The following is an 11,319-nucleotide window of genomic DNA, read 5'->3' on the forward strand; positions in this document are numbered from 1 at the left end:
TAACTTGGTCGGCTGCCATGCTGGCATAGTCAACCCCTACGTGTATGGTCTCAATAGCTGGCCATGAGAGGCAATCAGCCACGGAATAATTTTTCCCCTTGATATGTTATGTATCAGTTGTGAACTCTGATATGTAAGCCAAGTGGTGTTGCTGTCGTGAAGACCAAGGGTCCGATATCTTGGCCATCATGTCCACGAGGGGTTTGTGGTCACCGAACGCTGTGAAATGGCGACCCTCCAGAAGAAATCGAAAATGGCAGTCAGGCAGATAGAGACTGAGAAGCTCACAGTCAAGCATGCTGTACTTCCTTTCGGGGGACAGCGCTGCTGATTGAAGAAAACGAGCAGCTGCCACACACCTCTGACCAACTGTTCATGCACAGCACCCACGGCGTAGTCTGAGGTGTCAGCCGTAATGGCTATGAGTGTGTTGGGGAGTGGGTGACCCAGTAGTGTCGCGTTAGAAAGAGCTTGTTTAGTATCATGAAATGCCCTGGTCCTGTCTGCTGACCAGTCAAGCACCTGATCAGGGATATTGTCTTTGAGCGCACTGTACGGGGGGAACATAAATCCCACAGCTCGCGGAATGAAGTGGTGATGGAAATTCACCGTGCCTAAAAACTCCTGTAGTTTTTTATTAGTGTGGGGCGTTGGGAAATCCATAATAGCGGTTACTATTGATGGGAGTGGTTTCGCACCATCTGTGGAGATGAGATGGCTGAGAAAGACAATGGTTGACAACCCAAGCTGGCATTTAGCAGGGTTAATAACCAACCTGTGTTGACTTAAGCACTTGAAAAGTGTGCGGAGATGAGATACATGTTCAGATTTGGACACACTGGTGACAAGTATGTCATCCAAGTCAACAAAATGAAAATCTAAGTCCTTTAATACAGAGTCCATCAGCCATTGGAAAGTCTGTGCTGCATTTTTCAGTCCAAGCTGCATGTGCAGAAACTCAAAGAGGTCAAATGGGGTTATCACAGCTGTTTTGGGAATGTCCTCTATGCACACAGGCGCCTGATGGTAGCCCCTAACTAAATCGAGTTTGGAAAAATTTAACTTTCTGGCTAAATGTGCTGAAAGGTCTTGAATGTATGGAACTGAGTAACGATCAGTGTTAATGTTATCGGGTATCACCACATGGGCAGCAACCACCATCGGATTTAGGGACCATATGGAGGGATGAAGCCCAGGGTTATTCCACTGGCTTACAATGCCAAGTATTTCCACGTTGACAACTTCAGCCTTCGTAGTTGCCAGCTTTTCTGGATCCAGTATATGCACACAGGCATGGACTGGCAGGCTAATTGTAGGAATGGCTTGCAGAGGGATCTACATCAGCTGTAAAAATGGGCTGGAAAATGGTTGATGGAATTTAATGCAAACAAGTGTGATGTGTTGCCCATTGGGAGGACCAACCAGGGTAAGTTTTACACAGTGAACAGTAGGGCACTGAGGAGTGTGGTAGAACAAGGGGATCTGGCAATACAGGGACATAATTCATTCAAAGTGGCGTCACAGGTAGATAAGCTTTGAACATATTGACCTTCGTAAATCAGTGTATTGAATTGTGATGTTTCGTCATATAAGATATTGGTGAGGCCTTATTTGGTGTATTTTGTGCAGTTTTGGTAACCTACCTACAGGAAAGATGTAAGTAAGGTTGAAAGAATCCAGAGAAATTTTACAAGGATGTTGCCGGTCTGGAGGGCCTGAGTTATAAAGAATGATTGAATAGGTTAGAACTTTATTGCCTAGAGCATAGAAGATTGAGAGAAGATTTGTTAGCAGTGTACAAAATTATGAGAGGTATAGATAGGGTAAATACAAGCAGGCTTTTTCCACTGAGGTTGGATGAGACTACAACTGGAAGTCATGGGTTAAGGGTGAAAGGTGAAATGTTTAAGAGGAACATCAGGGGAAACAAATTCACTCAGAGGGTGTTGAGAGTGGGATACAAGCTGCCATTGTAATTTGTGGATACAATTTTGATTTCAACATTTAAGAGAAGTTTGAATAGGTACATGGATGGGAGGGGTATGGAAGGCTGTGGTCCGGCTGCAGGTCAATGGGACTAGGCAGTTTAAATAGTTTGGCATAGACCAGATGGCCCAAATTGCCTGTTTCTGTGCTGTGGTTTTCTATGAGCCTGTGACTCTATAAGGTCAACTAGTGTCACAAAAGTGAGCCTGAAATGGAGGTTGAGTTTCTATGGATAACACCGTTCTCACCTTGGAGCGCCTTGCCGGGGTGGTGTCAGAGACAGATACGTTAAGGGCATTTAAGAAACTCTTAGATAAGCACCTGGATCATGGAAAAATGGAGGGCTACATTAGAGGGAAGGTTTAGATTGATCTTAACATGGGTTTAAATGTCAGCACAACATTGTGGGTCAAAGGGTCTGTACTGACCATAAGACCTAGGACCAGAATTAGCAGCACAGGCTCATAAGACCTAGGCCATTCTGGTCCTAGGTCTTATGAGCCTGTGTTGCTATTCCATCATAGTTGATTTATTATCCCTCTCAACTCCATTCTCCTCTCTTGTCGCCATAACCTTTGACACTCTGACTAAGCAAGAACCTTCGCTGTAAATATACCTAATGTCTTGGCCTCCACAGCCATCTATAGCAATGAATTCCACAGATTCACCACTCTGGCTAAAGAAATTCCTCACCTCTGTTCTAAATAGATGTACCTCTATTCTGATCTATGCCCTCTGATCCTAGACTTCCCCGCTATTGGAAACATCCTCTTCACATCCACTCTGTCTAGAACTTTCAATATTCAATAGGTTTCAATGAGATCCCCCCTCGTTCTTCTGAACACCAGTGAATACAGGCGTAGAGCCACCAAACACCACTCATACATTAACCCTTTCATTTCTGTAATCATTCTCGTGAATCTCATCTGGACCATCTCCAATGTCAGCATATATTTTCTTAGATAAGGATACTGTGCTGTAATAGTCTATGTTCTATGAAACAATTGCCAGCACAATTCCCGACACAGCATAGTAATAACTGGCTGTAAGCTGCTTTGTGAGACTGCAACAACAATGGAGATGCAAACTTTCTTTATTAACTTCATAATCCACCAAACATTCTTTTTTTACCTCTGACAGCTGGAGCTAATTGCCCACATACCTGCTCCAGTAGGGTTAAAACGTACCCTTAGGAGAATTATTGCTGAGAATAAAGAGGGGCTGAAGTTACAGAGGTTGTAGGGGTTGAAAGGTGACATGTGTTGTCTAACACAAAGAACCATCACCACAAAGCTGGCTAGTCCTTGAACCATACTGCCATGTTCACCACAGCAGCTTCCGACATTTCCTGTGAAAAGGCAGCATCTTGTGGAGCAGTCAGGAACAGCAAAAGCAAAACTAGATCTGCTTTATTTGTCACATGCACATCAAATCATCAAAATATACATACAGTGAAATGCATCATTTGCGTCAACAACCAACACAATCCAATGATTGTGCTGGGAGCAGCCCACAAGTGTTGCCATGTTTGAGTCTGCAACCTACTATCTTGTCGGCCTTTGAAATGTGGCAGGTAACTGGAGCACCCAGAGGAAACCCATGGAACCATCCAGAGATGAGCAAGAGTCTTTGTGTTGGTGTTCTCAGTCAGTGCTTACCAATCAGCAGATGTTAGGATGAGTGATCTAGAATTAGGTGGTAAGGAGTCCCTGATTCCAGAGCAGGCACCACATGGATTTCAGTAGGGTGTTATGGAATAGCTCGGAACCATAGAGGTGTAGTGATCTCAGAGATCTGTAAGACTGGGGAGGAGTAGAGAGGAAAAGAGAAGGCAAGAAGTGAAAGAGTGATAAAAATTTGAGATAGTTGGACTAGGAACAACTGAGTGTGCACAGAGGCGATGGTCCTTGCTGTAAGAGTTTCTGTAGAAACTGGAAATCTTGAGCAAAACACACTTATTTATGTAGCCCCTCCGCTGCCGTAGTCCCACAAAGCAGCATACAGCTTGTTAGTGCCTTGTAGCGTGGGGAATTGTTCTGGCAATCGTTTCATGGAACATAGACATAGGGTTATTCCCTTCCACAGATGCTGCCTGACTTGTTAAGTTCTTTTGTGTGTTTTGTGCATTTTGTGTGTGTTGCTCAAGATCTCCAGCATCTGCAGAATCTCTTCTGCTTATGATTTGCTGCTCCATTGCGAAGTCCCTTCAAGGTGTACCTACCCAGGAGCTGTTTAAATATTCTCTTGAAGCAAGTTCAGTGAAATCTTTGCTCACTGCTCCCCCTTTGTGATCTCTCCATTCTCAGGCTATTCAACCATCACATCTATCACCTACCAGTTTGTACTCCTTCTCCTCCTACCAGCCTCTTATTCTGGCTTCTTCCCCCTTACTTTCCAGTCCTGATGAAGGGACTTGGCCCAAAACATCAACTATTTATTCCCGTCCGTAGATGTTGCCTGATCTGCTGAGTTCCTCCAACGTTTTGTGAAGGTACAAGCAACACAGTTTTAAATGAGTTCTGTTAAAAGTTAGCATTTTTGGAAGGGAATTCAAAGGCAAAGTCAAGTTTATTGTCATTTACACAAGTAAACTCTTGCATGCACAAGTGCAATGAGAACTTGCATGCAGTAGCATTACAAGCAAATGAGCAGCAGTCACAAGAAAAAACAATTAAGTATGAGTTATACACAAGTTCTTCAAGAAAGAACACAATTTGAACAAAAAAAGTAAAATATCTACTTTAGTGCAAAGTAATCAAAATGATCATATAGTTGAAGAACTGTATTATTATTTATTTCTTTTTTGTATTTGCACAACTTGTCTTCTTTTGCACATTGGTTGCTTGTCAATCTTGTATGTAGTTTTTCATTGATTCTATTATATTTTTTGTTCTGTGAATGCCTGAAAGAAAATGAATCTCGAGGTAGTAATTATTTATGTACTTCTTGAGATACAATGCAGAATAGGCGCTTCCAGCTCTTTGAGCTGTGCCACCCAGCAAACCCCAATTTAACCCTAGCCTAGTAATAGAAAATTACAGCGATCATAAGCTATAGGAGCAGAATTAGGCCCATCAAGTCTGCTCCACCATTTCATCATGGTTGATCCCATTTTCCTCTCAGTCCCAGTCTCCTGACTTCATGTCAGACCAATCAGGATCTATCAACCTCTGCCTTAAATGTACATAAGACATCCTCCACAGCTACCTGTGGCAAAAAAATTCCACAGATTCACCACTCTCTGGCTAAAGAAATCCCTCTTCTAAAAGGATGCCTCTCTATTCTGAGGTTATATCCTCTGGTCTTAGACACTGCCACCATTGGAAGCTTTCTCTCACATCCACTCTATCAAGGTCTTTCACCATTCCATAGGTTTCAATGAGGCCACCCCCCAGTCTTCTGAACTTGAGTGAATACAGGCCCAGAGCCATCAAACACTTTTCATATAACAAGCTGTTCAACCCTGAAATCACTTTCGTCAATCTCCTTTGAACCTTCTTCAGTCTCAGCACATTGTTTCTTAGATAAGGGACCCAGAACTGCTCACAACACTTCAAATTAAACCTTTTGTTCAATAGGTTTGCCAATTGCCCTCCTGTTCACATGCCCCTCAGTACACCAGTCCAGGTGCCGAGGCACCCAAAGCTCCCTCAACACCAACGCCTCCCCTCCTCCCCTCCAGTCCAGGTACACATGGATGAACAACACGGGCTACCACTATATTCATCCCTTCCTTGCCCTGCACCTACTATCCACACCTCCACATACCAACTGCTATCATCCTGGTCTTCACATACCACCCCAGACCTTCCACCAACTCCCCAGTCATCATGGACTCAACTTCACTACCGAGCAGGTGAGAAGGGCTCTGGAGAAACTCAGACACAGCAAAATATTGGGACCGGATAGTGTGTACCCCAATGTCCTGAAGGAGTGTGCTGAGCAGCTGTGTGGAGTTCTCCAGCGCATTTTCAATCTGAGTCTCAGCCTGCAAAGGGTCCTGACTGTGTGGAAATCATCATGTGTGGTCCCAGTACCCAAGAAGGGCCAACCGAAAGTCTTGAATAACTACTGTCCATGAAGACTGGACCTGGCTCACCTCTGACCTCTGGTCAGATCAGCCCTCGATCCCCTACAGTTTGCCGACCAGGAGCACATTGGAGTCGATGATGCTGTCATCTACCTGCTGAACAGAGCCTACTCCCATCTGGATAAGCAGAGCAGCAATGTGAGGATCATGTTTTATGATTTCTCAAGTGCTTTCAATATCATTCAGATCTCATTGCTGGGGGTAAAGCTCTGTTGAATGCAGGTTGGCACTTCCGTTGCATCCTAGATAATGGACTACCTGACTGGCAGACCCCAGTTTGTGCGGCTTCAGAGTTGTGTGTCAGACATGAACATAAGCAGCAATGGGGCCCCACAGGGGACTGTATTGGCTCTCTTCCTGTTTACCCTGTATACCTTAGACTTCAGATACAACACTGAGTCATGTCATCTGCAGAAATTCTCTGATGACTCAGCAATAGTTGAGCGTGTAAAAGGAGCATGTGAGGATGAATAGAGGGCCCTGGTGGAGGACTCTGTCAAATGGTGCAAGCTGAGTTATCTGCAGTGCTTTGAGCGATTGGTTATGGCACACATCAACCATATCCTACCGGTCAACCTCGACACTTTGCAATTCGCCTACCAGAGCAACAGGTCAACGGCAGATGCCATCTCTCTGGCACTACATTCCTCCTTAGAAAACCTGGAGAATAAAGATGCATATGTAAGGCTCCTTTTCATTGACTACAGCTCTGCCTTTAATACCATCATTCCAAATAAACTGATTCCTAAGCTCCGGAACCTGGGTCTTAGCACTCAGATCTGCAGCTGGATCTTCAGCTTCCTCACAGACAGGACCCAGGCTGTAAAAATAGGGGACAAGCTCTCCTCTACAATCACTCTGAGCACCGGTGCCCCACAAGGCTGGGTACTCAGCCCCCATGATTGTGTAGCCAAGTTTCCATCGAACTCAATATATAAGTTTGCTGATGACACCACAATTGTAAGTCGTATCTTGGGTAATGATGAGTCTGATACAGAGGGGAAATTAAGAACCTGGTGGCATGGGCGAAGACAATAACCTATCCCTCAACATCAGCAAGATGAAGGAATTGGTTGTTGACTTCAGAAGGAGTAGCGGACCGCACGATCCCATCTACATCGGTGGTGCGCAGGTGGAACAGGTCAAAAGCTTTGAGTTCCTCAGGGTGAATATCACAAATGACCTAACTTGGTCTAACCAAGCACAGTCCACTGCCAAGAAGGCCCACTAGTGCCTTTACTTCCTGAGAAAGCTGAAGAAATTTGGCTTGTCCCCTAAAACCCTCACTAATTTTTATAGATGCACCGTAGAAAGCATTCTTCTAGGGTGCATCACAACCTGGTATGGAAGTTGTCCTGTCCAAGACCGGAAGAAGCTGCAGAAGATCGTGAACATAGCCCAGCACATCACACAAACCAATCTTCCATCCTTGGACTCACTTTACACCACATGCTGTCGGAGCAGTGCTGCCAGGATAATCAAGGACACGACCCACCCAGTCAACACACTTTTTGTCCCTCTTCCCTCCGGGAGAAGGTTCAGGAGCTTGAAGATTCGTAAGGCCAGATTTGGGAACAGCTTCTTTCCAACTGTGATAAGACTGCTGAACGGATCCTGACCCAGATCTGGGCCAAACCTTCCAAATATCCGAACCTGACTTGCACTACCTTACATTCCCTTTTCTATTTTCTAATTATGATTTATAATTTAAATTTTTATTATATTTACTTTGATTTGTACTTCAGGGAGCACGAAGCACAGAAACAAATATCACTGTGATGATTGTACGCTCTAGTATCAATCGTTTGGTGACAATAAAGTAAAGTAAAGCTCAGCATCAGTAAGACAAAGGAGATGTTGATCCACTTTAGGAAGACTAGGCCTGCACTGCTCCCTGTTACTATTAATGGTGAGGACGTAGCTGTGGTGAGAACCTACAAGTACCCGGGGTGCACCTGAATAACAGAATTGAGTGGAGCGCCAACACAGATGCTGTGTTCAAGAAGGGACAGAGTTGCCTCTACTTCCTGAGGAGACTGAGGTCCTTCAGAGTATGCAGGCTTCTCCTTCACATGTTCTACTAATCTGTTCTTGCCAGTACAATCTTCTATGCGGTGGTGTGCTGGAGCAATGGCATCAACACGGGTGATGCCAACAGGCTCAATAAACTGATGAGAAAGGTTGGCTCTGTTATAGGAGTCAAACTGGACACACTGGAGGCTGTGGTAGAACAAAGGACCCTACAGAAAATCTTGGCAATTCTGGACAATGTTTCTTACCCTCCGCATGCTGCCTTGGCTGAACAGAGGAGCACTTTTAGTAATAGACTGACATAACTGTGCTGCTCCAAAGAGCACTATACGAGGTTGTTCTTACCCTCGGCCATTCAGCTCGAATGAGTCAACCTGGGAAGTGATGACCCCCTCCTGTTTGACTGCTTGAGGTAACTTATTCTTCATTCTTTCTACTTCTCTTCTAATATTTATATCTGTGCACTTGTAATGCTACTGTGACACTGTAATTTCCTTTGGGATCAATAAAGTCACTATCTACCCATCCGTCATCAGTGCTTTATAAAGCCTCAGTATTACATCCTTGATTTTATATTGTGGTCCTCTCAAAATAAACTCTAAGGTTGTATTTGTCTTCTTCACCACAGACTTAACCTGCAAATTAACCTTCAGGGCATCCTGCACAACGACTTCCAAGTCCATTTGCACCTCAGCTTTTGGTATTTTCTCTCCATTTAGAAAATAGTCTACCCTTTTATTTCTTTTATCAAAGTCAATGACCATAAACTTCCCAACATTACATTCCATCTGCCATTCTTTGCCTATTCTCCTAATCTGTCTAAGTCCTTCTGTAGCCTCTCGACTTCCTCAAAATTACCTGCCCCTCCACCTATCTTTGTATCGTCTGCAAACTTTGCAACAAAGCCATCAATTCTATCATGCAAATCATTGCCATATAAGGTAAAAAGAATTGGTCCCAACAGACCCCTATGGAACACCACTAGTCATTGGCAGCTAATCTGAAAAGGAACACTTCATTCCCACTCTTTGCCTCCTATCAATCAGTCAATCTCCTATCCATGCTAGTATCTTTCCTGCACTACCATGGGCTCGTAGCTTGTTAAACAGCCTCATGTGTAGAACCTTGTCAAAGGCCTTCTGAAAATCCAAGTACACCACATCAACCAATTCTCCTTTGTCTATCCCGCTTGTTATTTTTTTTCAAAGATATGTCGGGCCCTTGAGGAAAGCCATGCTGACTACAGCCTATTTTTTCATTTGCCTCCAAGTACCCCAAAACCACATCATTAACAAACAACCCAACATCTTCCCAACCACTGAGGTCAGACTAACTGGCCTATAATTTCCTTTCTTCTGCCTCTCTCCTTTCTTGAGGAGTGGAGTAAGATTTGCAATTTTCCAGTCTTCTGGAACCATTCCAGAATCTAATGATTCTTGAAAGATCATTACTAATGCCTCCACAATCTCTACAGCCCCCTCTTTCAGATCCCTGGGATGTACACCATCCGGTGCAGGTGAATTATCAACCTATAGACTTTTCATTTTCCCAAGAATCTTCCCCCTTGTAATGGCAACTTCACACACCTCTGACCCCTGACACTCTCAAACTTCCACCATGCTGCTAGTGTCTTCTACAATGAAGACTAATGCAAAATTCTTATTCAGTTCATCCGCTATTTCCTTGTCCCCTATTACTACCTCTCCAGCATCATTTTCCAGCAGTCCGATATCCACTCTCACCTCTCTTTTATACTTTATATGTGTGAATATATATGATCAACTAACCTACTAACCAGTATGTCTTTGGACTGTGGGAGGAAACCGGAACACCCAGAGCAAACCCATGCATTCCATGGGGAGGATATACTGACTCTTTACACATGACATCGGATTTGAACTCTGAACTCTTGACGCCCCGAACTGCAAACGCATCATGCTAACTGTTATGCTACCGTGACATATACAAAGTCTTAGGAACAAGTAAAAATATTCTGTAAAGTGAAGGTGCTTCAAAAGTAATGAAATGGAAAGTTTTGAAATATCAAAAAAATTGCTATAAAGAGCAGTAAAAAGTATAAAGCTAAATCAAATCAATATTTGGTGTGGCTACCCTTTGCATCAATTCTCTTAGGAACACTGTTGTGAACTTGGCTGGTAGGCTGTCCCAAGCATCTTGGAGAACTTGCTACAGTTCTGCAGGCTTTGGCTGTTTCACTTGGAGAACTTGCCACAGTCCTTCTGCAGACTTTGGCTGTCTCACTTGCTTCTGTCTCTCCAGATAATCCCAGGCAGCCTCGATGATGTTGAGATCAGGGCTCTGTGGAGGCCATAATATCTGAAACCAAAACTAAAATCTAGGGTGCCTAAGGCTTTTACACAGTACTAGATTTGGTAATATTTACATACTTTGATAATAAATTTACTTTGAACTTTGAACTTATGTAGTGTGAAGGGAATTGAATGAAGGTAAAGACAGCGAAAAATGTAGAAGCTGCATGTGTTTTTTATTCCTAAATGAAATCCTCACAAATCCTTCCCTAGATATCACACAGAGATTAGTCTTTCTGATGGTGTCTCGAAATTGCACCCCCAGTGTTATTGCACTGAAGCTTAGCAAAGTCGTATCACGTCCCTCTGCCAAACAGGTTAACACTCCTATTAAGAGCAGTAATTTGCAATAAAGCAATAGTATTATGGTCTAATTTCCAGCTTGTGTTCCTTTGATTATCCTGCAGTGTGATACATTTCACAGTCCAATTCCTTTCAGCATGCACTTAATCTGCAAGGGTAGGAAGTTATACATTTCTGATTCTTTCAGTAAGACCTGCAAGCTATTGGAGTTAATGAGGCTATTTAAATAAACTCTACCACAGGGAACCCAATTAATTGGAATCATTTCTCCTTTATATTGTTCCACTTCTCCCTGTGAAAAGCAAAAACTAGATTCACTTCTGAGTTGCATAAGTCCAAAAGGCCACTTATAGCTTCATACAGTGCAGTCCCTCAAGATCATAAGAGAAACTTCAATTATCTCCAAACACACTCCCATTGCCTAATTCATTCTCTCTGGTCATGTATGGTCATGCATCTTAGCAGAAGAAATAAAGGTGTAGCTTATTTTCTAAATGTGGAGAAAATTCAAGAATCAGAGTCCCATTGCAGGATTCCCTAAAGCTAAATTTTATAGGTTGAGTTGGTTGTGAGGAAGGC

This window comes from Hemitrygon akajei, chromosome 18 (assembly GCF_048418815.1).
Source record: "Hemitrygon akajei chromosome 18, sHemAka1.3, whole genome shotgun sequence".
Classification (NCBI taxonomy): Eukaryota; Metazoa; Chordata; class Chondrichthyes; order Myliobatiformes; family Dasyatidae; genus Hemitrygon; species Hemitrygon akajei.